This window comes from Panthera uncia, chromosome E1 (assembly GCF_023721935.1).
Source record: "Panthera uncia isolate 11264 chromosome E1, Puncia_PCG_1.0, whole genome shotgun sequence".
Classification (NCBI taxonomy): Eukaryota; Metazoa; Chordata; class Mammalia; order Carnivora; family Felidae; genus Panthera; species Panthera uncia.
The window spans coordinates 5960018-5971409 of NC_064814.1; the positions used below are offsets into that span (position 1 = coordinate 5960018).

The 11392-nt window shown below is 47.7% G+C and overlaps 1 protein-coding gene across 1 annotated transcript in view; it reads right to left on the reverse strand.

Annotated features, from left to right (window-relative positions):
- The window catches only part of NUP85 (nucleoporin 85), a 196281-nt gene that overhangs the window by 131047 nt on the left and 53842 nt on the right, over positions 1–11392 (reverse strand). The window lies entirely within an intron of this gene.

Here is an 11392-nt window from a genome sequence, read left to right on the forward strand (position 1 = left end):
ATATATATATATATATATATATATATATATATATATGTTTATATATATGTGTATATATATATATATGTTTATATATATGTGTGTATATATATATATATATATATATACACACACACATACACATATAATTTTTAAAAAAGGATCATCGGGGCGCCTGGGTGACTCAGTGGTTAAGCATCTGCCTCTGACTTAGGTCATGATTTCTCAGTTCTCAAGTTTGAGCCCTCCAGTGGGGCTCTCGGCTGTCAGCCTGGAGCCGGCTTCAGATCCTCGGTCTCCCTCTCTCTGCCTCTCCCCAACTTTCTCTCTTTCTCTCAAAAATAAATAAGTAAATAAATAAATAAACAAACTTAAAAAAATAATTAAACACTTTTGTGTGCCAAAACACTATCAGGAAAGTAAAAAGATACCCCTCAGAATGGGAGAAAATATTTGCAATAATATAGCTGAGAAAGAACTTGTATCTAGAATATGCAAAGAACACCTATAACAACCAAAAGACAAATAACCTCATTAAAAAATGGATAAAAGGTCTGAGTAGACATTTCTCCAAAGAAGACATACAAATGGTCAACAAGCACATGAAAAGATGCTCAACAGCATTAGTCATCAAGGAAACACAAATCGAAACCACAATGAGATACCACTTCACCCACGCTAAGGTGCCTTAACTTCTGGGTGAATTGTGTAAGAGATGCCTGTATTAATTATAAGGTACATCTTGGACACATATCATCACTGTGCCTACGTCTCATTTCTTGCCAGCGGTCTCAGTGCTGGAATTGACTCTTACATGAAGGGTCATTTAGCTTAGCCTGAATTTCCTTAGATACAAACACTGGGAGGAGGGGATGGGATCCATTAAAGTGCATCCTTGGTCCTCTAGGGATGGTCTCAAGCCTTGGGGGGGTCTGGTGTGGGAGACTGAGGGGATCATACTCAGGGGTCTGCACAATCTCAACACCCTTCATCTCAGCCTGGCTTAGTCCTGTCAGTGGCAGTTCCTGCCCCTGGGTACTCAGAACAGGCAGGATACAGCCCTCCACCCCATCCCTGGGTACTCTGGTGGGATCCAGGGTCTCAATACCCAGGGATTTCCTGGAAGCTCCTACCCTCTCTTTGCCCCAGGATCTCACTGTCCTCTGGGGACCTCCACCCTTACATTTGACTTCTGCTTCATCAAGATAAAATTTATATAGCTGTGGGCACACTCCTTCCACCACCCTGGATCCTGAGTGTCTTTCCACGGTGAGGTTTCCTCCAGGCTGGGGCATGGTCACAGTGGCTGCAGAGCTCAGAGCCAGTGTCTGGGGCTCTCAGACATTCTCTACACCTTCCCCAGCCTTCCTCTGTGACTGTCCCCTAAGTGCTGGTCTAAGTGCACAGCCTAGTTTCAGGTCCTGTGTTGTTAGGGCCTATGACAGCTGTCAATAAGGAGTGGGTGACCAAGGACAGAGTTGGAAGGGTCATCATCCTACAGATAAGGGAACTGAGGCATCTGCTCAAAGAGAGAGGGAAGCACTTGCTCAAAATCATAAATCTTCAGGAATTAATAGTAAGTAATCAGTTAATAGCACCACTGCCATATATCAGTAATGATAGCAACCACCACCACATTTTGTCACTGGTTGGCCAAACCCCCTGAGATCTTTGCATGTGCATGGTTGTTCACTCTCCCTGGAACACTGTCTCGAGGAGCCTTGTCTTTAACTGATTGGTTCCCGGTTGGTCTTTAAGTGTCAGCTTAGAAGCTCTTTCCTCCATCCAACAATACATTAAAAAAATTATTCACCACGACCAAGTGGGATTTATACCTGGGATGGAGGGCTGGTTCAATATCTGCAAAACAATCAAAGTGATTCATCACATCAATAAAAGAAAGGACAAGAACCACATGATCCTCTCAATAGATGCAGAGAAAGCATTTGACAAAATGCAGCATCCTTTCTTGATAAAAACCCTCAAGAAAATAGGGATAGAAGCAGCATACCTTGAGCTCATAAAAGCCATATATGAAAGACCCAATGGTAATATCATCCTCAATAGGGAAAAACTGAGAGCTTTCCCCCCAAGGTCAGGAACAAGACAGGGATGTCCACTCTCACCACTGTTATTCAACATAGTATTGGAAGTCTTAGCCTTTGCAATCAGACGACACAAAGAAATAAAAGGCATCCAAATCGGCCGGGAGGAGGTCAAACTTTCACTCTTCGCAGATGACATGATACTCTATCTGGAAAACCCAAAAGATTCCACCAAAAAACTGTTAGAACTGATTCATGAATTCAGCAAAATTGCAGGATATGAAATCAACGCACAGAAATCGGTTGCATTCCTATACACCAACAATGAAGCAACAGAAAGAGAAATCATGGAATCGATCCCATTTACAATTGCACCAAAACCCATAAAATACCTAGGAATAAATCTAACCAAAGAGACAAAAAATCTATACACTGAAAACTATAGAAAGCTTATGAAAGAAATTGAAGAAGACACACACAAAAAAAGGAAAAATATTCCATGACCCTGGATAAAAAGAACAACACTACCCAAAGCAATCTACATATTCAATGCAATACCTGTCAAAATAACACCAGCATATCTTCACAGAGTTAGAACAAACAATCTTAAAATTTGTATGGAACCAGAAAAGACCCCGAATAGCCAAAGCCATCTTGAAAAAGAAAACCAAAGCAGGAGGCATCACAATCCCAGACTTCAAGCTGTATGACAAAGCTGTAATCATCAGGACAGTATGGTACTGGCATAAAAACAGACACTCAGATCAATGGAACAGAATAGAGAACCCAGAAATGGACCCACAAACGTATGGCCAACTGATCTTTGACAAAGCAGGGAAGAATATCTAATGGAATAAAGACAGTCTCTTCAGCAAGTGGTGCTGGGAAAACTGGACAGCGACATGCAGAAAAATGAAGCTGGACCACTTTCTTACACTGTACACAAAAATAAACTCAAAATGGATGAAAGACCTAAAAGTAAGACAGGAAGCCAACAAAATCCTCGAGGAGAAAGCAGGCAAAAACCTCTTTGATTTTGGCCGCAGCACTTCGTACTCAACACATCTCCAGAGGCAAAGGAAACAAAAGCAAAAATGAACTACTGGGAACTTATCATAATAAAAAGCTTCTGCACAATGAAAGAAATAATCAGCAAAACTAAAAGTCAACCAATGGAATGGGAGAAGATATTTGCAAACGACATATCAGATAAAGGGTTAGTATCCAAAATCTATAGAGAACTTACCAAACTCAACACCCAAAAACCAAATAATCCAGTGAAGAAATGGGCAAAAGACATGAATAGACACTTCTCCAAAGAAGACATCCAGATGGCCAACTGACACGTGAGAAAATGCTCAACGTCACTCATCATCAGGGAACTACAAATCAAAACCACAATGAGATACCACCTCACACCTGTCAGAATGGCTAACATTAACAACTCAGGCAACAACAGATGTTGGCAAGGATGCGGAGAAAGAGGATCTCTTTTGCATTGCTGGTGGGAATGCAAGCTGGTGCAGCCACTCTGGAAAACAGTATGGAGGTTCCTCAAAAAGTTAAAACTAGAACTACCCTACGACCCAGCAATTGCACTACTAGGCATTTATCCACGGGATACAGGTGTGCTGTTTCGAAAGGACACATGCACCCCCATGTTTATAGCAGCACTATCAGCAATAGCCAAAGTGTGGAAAGAGCCCAAATGTCCATCGATGGATGAATGGATAAAGAAGATGTGGTATATATATACAGTGGAGTATTACTCGGCAATCAAAAAGAATGAAATCTTGCCATTGGCAACTACGTGGATGGAACTGGAGGGTATTATGCTACGCGAAATTAGTCAGAGAAAGACAACTATCATATGACTTCACTCATATGAGAACTTTAAGACACAGAACAGATAAACACGAGGGAAGGGAAGCAAAAATAATATAAAAACAGGGAGGGGGACAAAACATAAGAGTCTCTTAAATACGGAGAACAGAGGGTTACTGGAGGGGTTGCGGGAGGGGGGAGGGGCTAAATGGGTAAGGGACACTAAGGAATCTACTCCTGAATTCGTTGTTGCACTATATGCTAACTAACTTGGATGTAAATTAAAAAAATAAAATAAAATATAAGAAAAAAAAAAAGAAGCTCTTTCCTCCAAGAAGGCCTTTCAGACCTCACAGTTTGAGGCATTAATCCCACTGAGTGCTGTGTGCCTCCCACTAAGCTCCTTGAAGCTTAGGAGCTTTCTTGCTGGATGATCAGTGCCTCCCCAGCCCTTAGCACAGTGCATAACACGGGATTATAAGAGCTATGAGAAGGGTCGATGTGTACGGAGTGATGTCCAGGTACTGACTCATTGGCTGAATAAAGAATTGTCCCTCCAAGTCACACCTCCATTCCCGGCTCTTAACACCCTAAGCCCACAGCCTGGGTTTCTTTAAAAACATTTTAAGGGGCTTCTGGGTGGCTCATTTGGTTGAGTGTCCGGCTCTTGGTCTCCACTAGGATCATGATCTCACGGTTCGTGAGAATGAGCCCACGTCAGGCTCTGCACTGGCAGTGCGGAGGCTTCGTGGGACTCTCTCTCTCTCTCTCTCTGTCTCTCTCTCTCTTTCTCTTTCTGCCCTTCCCCCACTCACTCTCTATCTCTCAAAATAAATAAATCGGAAAAAAAATTTTATGTACTTAAAAGTTCCAGGATGGGGTCTTGGTCTCTCTGCCCCTCCCCCCCAGCTCTTGGCCTCTGGCTGTGACCCTGTGGTGTCCCTGGCATGGCCAGAGTACCCTCTGCCGGGACAATGGGGACAACCTGTCTGGGCTCCCCTGGGCACTGCTGGTGGCAGGGCCCCTTCACTGCCTTCTTGTTTACAGCTCCTTCCCTTCTCCACCACTGCTCAGGCGGCTTCTCTAGACTTTCTCCTCTTCACCCCTTCTGCTTGTTGCCCTACTCTGCTCAGGGCATGTGGCAGCTTGTCAGCTGGCCCTGGAGGTCTAGGCCATGCCACCCAGCTGGCTGCTTGCCCAAAGACCCCTGAATTCAGATCTGATGGGCACAGTCTGTTCTGGAACTGGCCATAGATGCTGGCCGTGATGTTGGGCACTCACTGCTCCCACTCCCCAACTCTGCTCCGGCCCACACTTCCCGGGTGACAGATGTCTTGCTCTCTCCCACTCAGGGGCAACATGTTGCCTAATGCCGAGGCTGGTCTGGGAAGCAGAACACGAGGAACCACAGGTGACCTCATATCCCCTGACTTGGGATTGTTACTGTGCTAAGCCCTGCCCTGATTTCAGGTGTGTGGGAAGGGTTGATGATCATAAATCAGGCAGGCAGGCACTTCTAGAACCCTGGCCTAGATACGGCACACTCCCCAAATACTGCCTTTGCTCTCTCCTAGCCTAGGAGGGGGGTGTTGTGGGGGGTCTCCCTTGGCTTTGGTGATACTCCCTCATCTTTTAAAAAAGATTTTTTTTAGTCTTTATTTTTGAGAGAGAAACAGAGCATGAGCAGTGGAGGAGCAGAGAGACAGAGGGAGACACAGAATCTGAAGCAGGCTCCAGGCCCTGAGCTGTCAGCACAGAGCCCAACTCAGGGCTCAAACTCACGAACCCATGAAATGATGACATGAGCCGAAGGCAGATGCTCAACCGACTGAGCCACCCAGGCGCCCTGACACTCCCTCATCTTGAGTCCCCTCTTTCTTCCTCCTGCTTCCTCCTTGTCTCTTACCCAGACTCTCCTCCTCCAGCCTGGCCCCCGTCTCTCCAGAGCTCCAGGCCCCTGTCCTTGTGATTTTCCCACTGTCAACCCAAGTCAGCCTGTCCCCATTCCGTCTTTGCCATCTGCCTCTTCAGACCAGGCCTCATCTCTATTCTCTGACTTGGCCCTGGGCCTCCCTCCCTCCCCTTCACCTCCATCATCATATCCAGCTAATCGTTAATTCGACTTCCTTCCCATCTTGTTTGTATGCCTTCTCTCCTTGTTTTTTTTTTTAATTTTTTTTTAACGTTTATTTCTTTTTGAGACAGAGAGAGACAGAGCATGAACGGGGGAGGAGCAGAGAGAGAGGGAGACACAGAATCGGAAGTAGGCTCCAGGCTCTGGGCCATCAGCCCAGAGCCCGACGCGGGGCTCGAACTCACGGACCGTGAGGTCGTGACCTGAGCTGAAGTCGGACACTCAACCGACTGAGCCACCCAGGCGCCCCTGCCTTCTCTCCTTCTGATGCTGAGCCCACATCGGGCCTACGCAGCAGACACTGAGTCTTGATAGGATCTCTCTACTCAGCCTCCCTGCCCGGACTGCCAGATTCATCTTCCAAAAGCACCCACTTATTCAGGTGCTGTACCTGAACGCCTTCCCTGGCTTTGAGTTCCCAGACCGCTGTGCCCACACCTTGGCAGGGCTCCGGACTGACACCCATTTCCTGATACTCCCAGCCCACAGGCCTATAGCTCACCCATTGGATTCATCTCTTCATCAACCCTACCACACGTGGGTTCCTGCCCTTACTTACTTCCCCTGCTGGTGCCCTCACTTCGTCTCCAGGGGCTTTCTCTCTCACTCCCACCTGGCCTTGATCATGCAAACCGAATCATGCCACTTCCAGAAGGGCCTTCCTCCATGGTGCCCAGAGCACACCGGAATCAAGTTCAGATTTCTGCTGGCCCCTTGTCCCTTGCTGGCCCCTTCCCTTCTTTTGCTCCATTCTTGAGTAGAGCTTGGTCACCTCCCTGTTTCCACACAGGCACTACCCCCCTACCCTGGATAACTCCCACTGTTTATAATGACAGACAGAGACTAAGTGCCACCTCTTCTAGAGAGTCGTCCCCGGTGGCCCCTGATGTCACAGCCTCCAGAGAGCCAGGACCACCTCAGGGATTATCTGCTTTGGTATCTCCAGAGCCGGGCAGAGCACCCAACACATAGCCTTCAATAGGTCCTGTGTTGGTTTCTTGGAGCTGCCATAATAAAGGAACAAACCGGCTGGGCTTAAGGCAACAGAAATGTATTCTCTCACAGTTCATTGGTCAGAAGCCTGAGATCAAAAAAAAAAAAAAAAAAAAAAGAAGTCTGAGATCAAGGGGCGCCTGGATGGCTCAGTCGGTTAAGCATCCGACTCTTGCTTCCGGCTCAGGTTATGATTTCACGGTTCTTGAGTTCGAGCCCCGCATCAGGCTCCACACTGCCGGTGTGGAACCTGTTTGGGACTCTCTCTCTCTCTACCCCTCCCCTGCTTGTTCTCTCTCTCTCTCTCTCTCTCTCTCTCTCAAAATAGGTAAATAAACTTTAAAAAAAATTTTAAAAAGAAAGACGCTGGTCATTGGATCAGGGCCTGCCATACTCCAGTATAACCCCATCTTAACTAATTACCTCTGTGAAGACCTTATTTCCAAATAAAGTCACATTCTGAGGTTCTGGGTGGATATGAGTTTGGTGGTGGGGGGACACTATTTAACCCAGTACAGTTGCCCAGGATGTATCCATGGCCTGATGGAGTCACCCATCCTCAGGGTGCTGCCCGGGGCCCATCTCCTCCAAGACATCTTCCCTGGTGCTCCTGGCCTGCCCCTTCTGCACCTTAGTCTCCTTCCTGTGGGAACCGTGCGGGCTTTAGCGTTTCCTGCTAAATCTAAAATTCCTGGGGGGTTGCAAATCTACCCAGAGGAATTCTGAATCATCATGCTGATAGGCTGTTGTGCAAGATTGGCATTTAAACAAGCTCAGGTCTCTCCTAAAATGAAAGCAAGCCAACAATCTATCCTCCTTAAACTCATATTCCCCTCCAGCTCCTGCCCCAGCCCCCTCCACAGTCCAACTTGAAATGAAAAGCGTCTCCTCCCACTAGGTCCTTTTCCACACGTTCCCTTCCTCCCTCCGTCTTCAGAAGCTGAACTTCTGCCCCTTCTGATCATTTTCATGTCATCACATCCAATGGACCTGTTTCCTCCCCACCTGCCTCAAGTGTCTGACCCCGCTGACCCCTCCCTCCTTGAAACTCCTCGGGCCATCATTCTGTCCTGGGTTTCCTCCCACTCGTCTTGCCACACTTGGCAAGAGCCACTCAGAGGTCATTTGTGGAACATTGGAGCAAACCGGGCAGAATTCTAACCACCAGTGTCCTCTCCAACTACGTGTGAAACACAAAAGCACTAAGGCACACGTTCTCCAGGCAGGAAGAATCTAGTTGTAAATGAGGAAGAATCAGCTTCCAGAAACACTTGGCAGGGAACCAAAAACCTTTTAATGGGTGCCCTTGGGCTTCTGACACTTTATTACTGATTTTGGCAAGAGTGAACAACTAAATGAATGTTATTTAACTTTTGACTTGAAGTATCTGTGCACATATATATACTGCTAACAACAGGGGTGTTTGGGGATGGCTCTTCTTTTTAAAAAAATTTTTTTTAATGTTTTATTTATATTTAAGAGAGAGAGAGAAGGAGCTGGGAAGGGGCAGAGAGAGATGGAGACAGAATCTGAAGCAGGCTCCAGGCTCTGAGCTGTCAGCACAGAGCCCGATGCGGGGGGTCGAACCTGCGAACTATAAGAACATGACCTGAGCCGAAGTGGGATGCTTAACTGACTGAGCCACCCAGGTGCCCCCAGGGATGGCTCTTCTGAGCCTTGCAGGATATTTGACATCCGTGACACCTCCCCCTGGTCCAGCTACTCAGTTTAGCTACGCAAAGTGCCCATCTAGGTAGGGTGAGGTGAGTGAATCACTTGCCTGGGGCACAATTTTACAGGGATACCAACAGAATTCAGTAATCAAGGTAAGTAATTTAAAACAATAATTATAGACAATCAGATCAACAAATTATGGCCAATGGAATCATCTAGTTTCATGGACAAAATTTTGTCAGAATCAGGGCCAGGCTTAGTCTGAGGGGTTACAAAGCAGGTGCTGCAAGTCCTGGGTCAGATCTGGCCTTTATTTACAATTTTGATAATCTGTGCATCATAGATTTTTGCATTCATTTTGATTTTGTAAAATATTGCATTAAAATATTTATCCTTTTTTTTTTTTTTTCCGAGAAGGCGCGTGCATGCAACCTGTGCTTGGGCAGAGGAGGGGCAGAGGGAGAGGAAGAGAGAGAATCTCAAGCAAGCTCCACACCCAGAGCAGAGGCTGATGTGGGGCACCGTGAGATCATGACCTGAGCAGAAATCAAGAGTTGGAGGCTCAACTGACTGAGCCACCCAGGCGCCCCAAATATTAATCTTGATCACTGAGTTTTTTTGACCCTTTTCTTAAATTTTGTGCCTGAGGTGAATCCCTTACTTGCTTCACCCTAGTCCTGGCCCTGCTCAAAATGCACGTTTCCCAGCTGCTTGGTTTGAGAAGTACTGGGAGTTGTATAATCTTTAGCAAATATGAGTGGTATCCCTATCCATCAGGAAACAAAGGCTGAGAGAGGTATGTGTTTCTCATCTTCACGCACTTGCTGGACGATACTCAGCCTCAAAGAATCTTTAGGCTAAAGGCGAGGCTGAGGGGCACCTGGGTGTCTCAGTCCATTGAGCGTCCGACTTTGACTCAGGTCATGATCTCGCGGTTCTTGAGTTCCAGCCTTGCATTGGGCTCACCAGTGTCAGCGCAGAGCCTGCCTTGGATCCTCTATCCTGCTCCCTTCTCTGCCCCTCCCTTGCTCTCCCTCTCTCAAAAATTAAAAAAAATAATAAATACAGGGAAGGTTGAAAATGGGAGCAAATGGAGGAATAATAGGAAGGTGCTTTGCTTCCACCTGGATGCAGGGCGTGAACAGACTTCACTTCGCAAAAGGATGGCAGAGGGAAGAGAAGGAAGTCCGTGACAGCTGTGCCAGGACAGTCACACCCAGCCTGACCTGACCCAGGAAAGGATCTGGGTGGTTTCCCACCCTCCAAGCTCTGAGAAGCTTCCTTCAGTCCTTGGGTCAATGCTTATTAGGCACCTGCTCTCTGACAGGCATGCCTTAAAGCACCAGAGGCATGAAATATGCAGCCTGCCCCTACTTCCAATGGAGAATTCACACATGAAACAAACGGATGACAGCAGGGATGCATGCAGAGGTGTTATGGGAGCGGAGAGGAGGGAACCCCGCTTGGCTTAGGGAGAGGGGGGCTCAAGACAGGCTTCTTGGAACATGGAGCATCTTAGGACCGCCACAGTACCTGATAAGTGATCAGTAGGACTTAAGGGCATGAGGGCGGAAGAGGGCTCCAGGCAGCGGGGACAGTATGACCAAAGGCCAGGAGGGAAGATGCTATATTTCCTCCACGAGGCGCATGCTGAGCCGGGAGCAGAGACCCTGACATTTCGGTTTGCTGGCTAGCCCCCCTGATGTGCAGGCTGGCTTGCTGGTTGGCTTTTCGAAATACTAAAAACTATTTGAGGACCCCCAGCACTCTCATTGTGAATTCCCAGCAGCCCAGGAACTGCAAACAAAGAGCTGTTTAGGGAAGCAAATACCCCTATGAAGTTCAGATGTGGATTTCATGCCAAGTGCCTGAGGGTGTCAGGATGGTTCTGGAGGGGCTGGCGAGGGTAGCCTCTTCCTCAGCTCCTGGATGGGGAAGAACTCGGAGATCCATGCAGCCAGCTAGCACAGACCCGTCTCCTTTTACCCTACATTCACCTCCTCCGCACTTCTGGACCCCAGCCGGGTGCTGCAGGAGCCTGTAGCCCCTTGAGCCAGGGAGAACGAAGGTTGGAGGCGGGAGCCAAGATTAAGGCATTTGGATGTGAAAGGCTGCTCCGGAACGTTGAGGAAAAAGTTTACATTTCATTCCTACCAATCAGCACGGGGAACAGCCCATGGGGAATAAGAGTGATGGGGCGGGGATTGATTGGAATTGGTGCTGAGTGAAGGCTCCAGAAAGGAAGGTCAGCAAGAACCACAGCCACAGCTTGCTCAGAAGAGCCGAAGGGTGCCTCCCTCTGAGAAACCTTGAGGGCACCCCCTACATCTGTTTCGGGCCTGGTCCCACCCTCTCCAGATGGGAAAACCAGGGTCACTCATTTCTCTTCCAACAGGCCAGGTGGGGATGGAATTCAGGCACACCCCCATGGGGTGTTTTTAGGCCTGGTTCTGGACTATGTTGCCCCAGGGGTTTTCTCCCTTGACTTGTATCATTTCCTTTTCAGAGCCAATCATTAACCCAAGAGACTCAACCTGAGAAACCAGAGAAACCAGCGGCTGGTTGATGCTGGAAATGCTGCCGTGGTTTCGCCAGAGGGGCTGAGTCTCCAGTCATGCTCCTGCCAGGGTTGCGAGGCAGTAACCTGGTGCGACCCAGCCTCTGGAGCTGACTCCCACACCCTCTGCTGGACAGGCGGGATTGCAGGGTCCCGGATGAGGAAGCAGCCCCTTTGCTTCTGGGC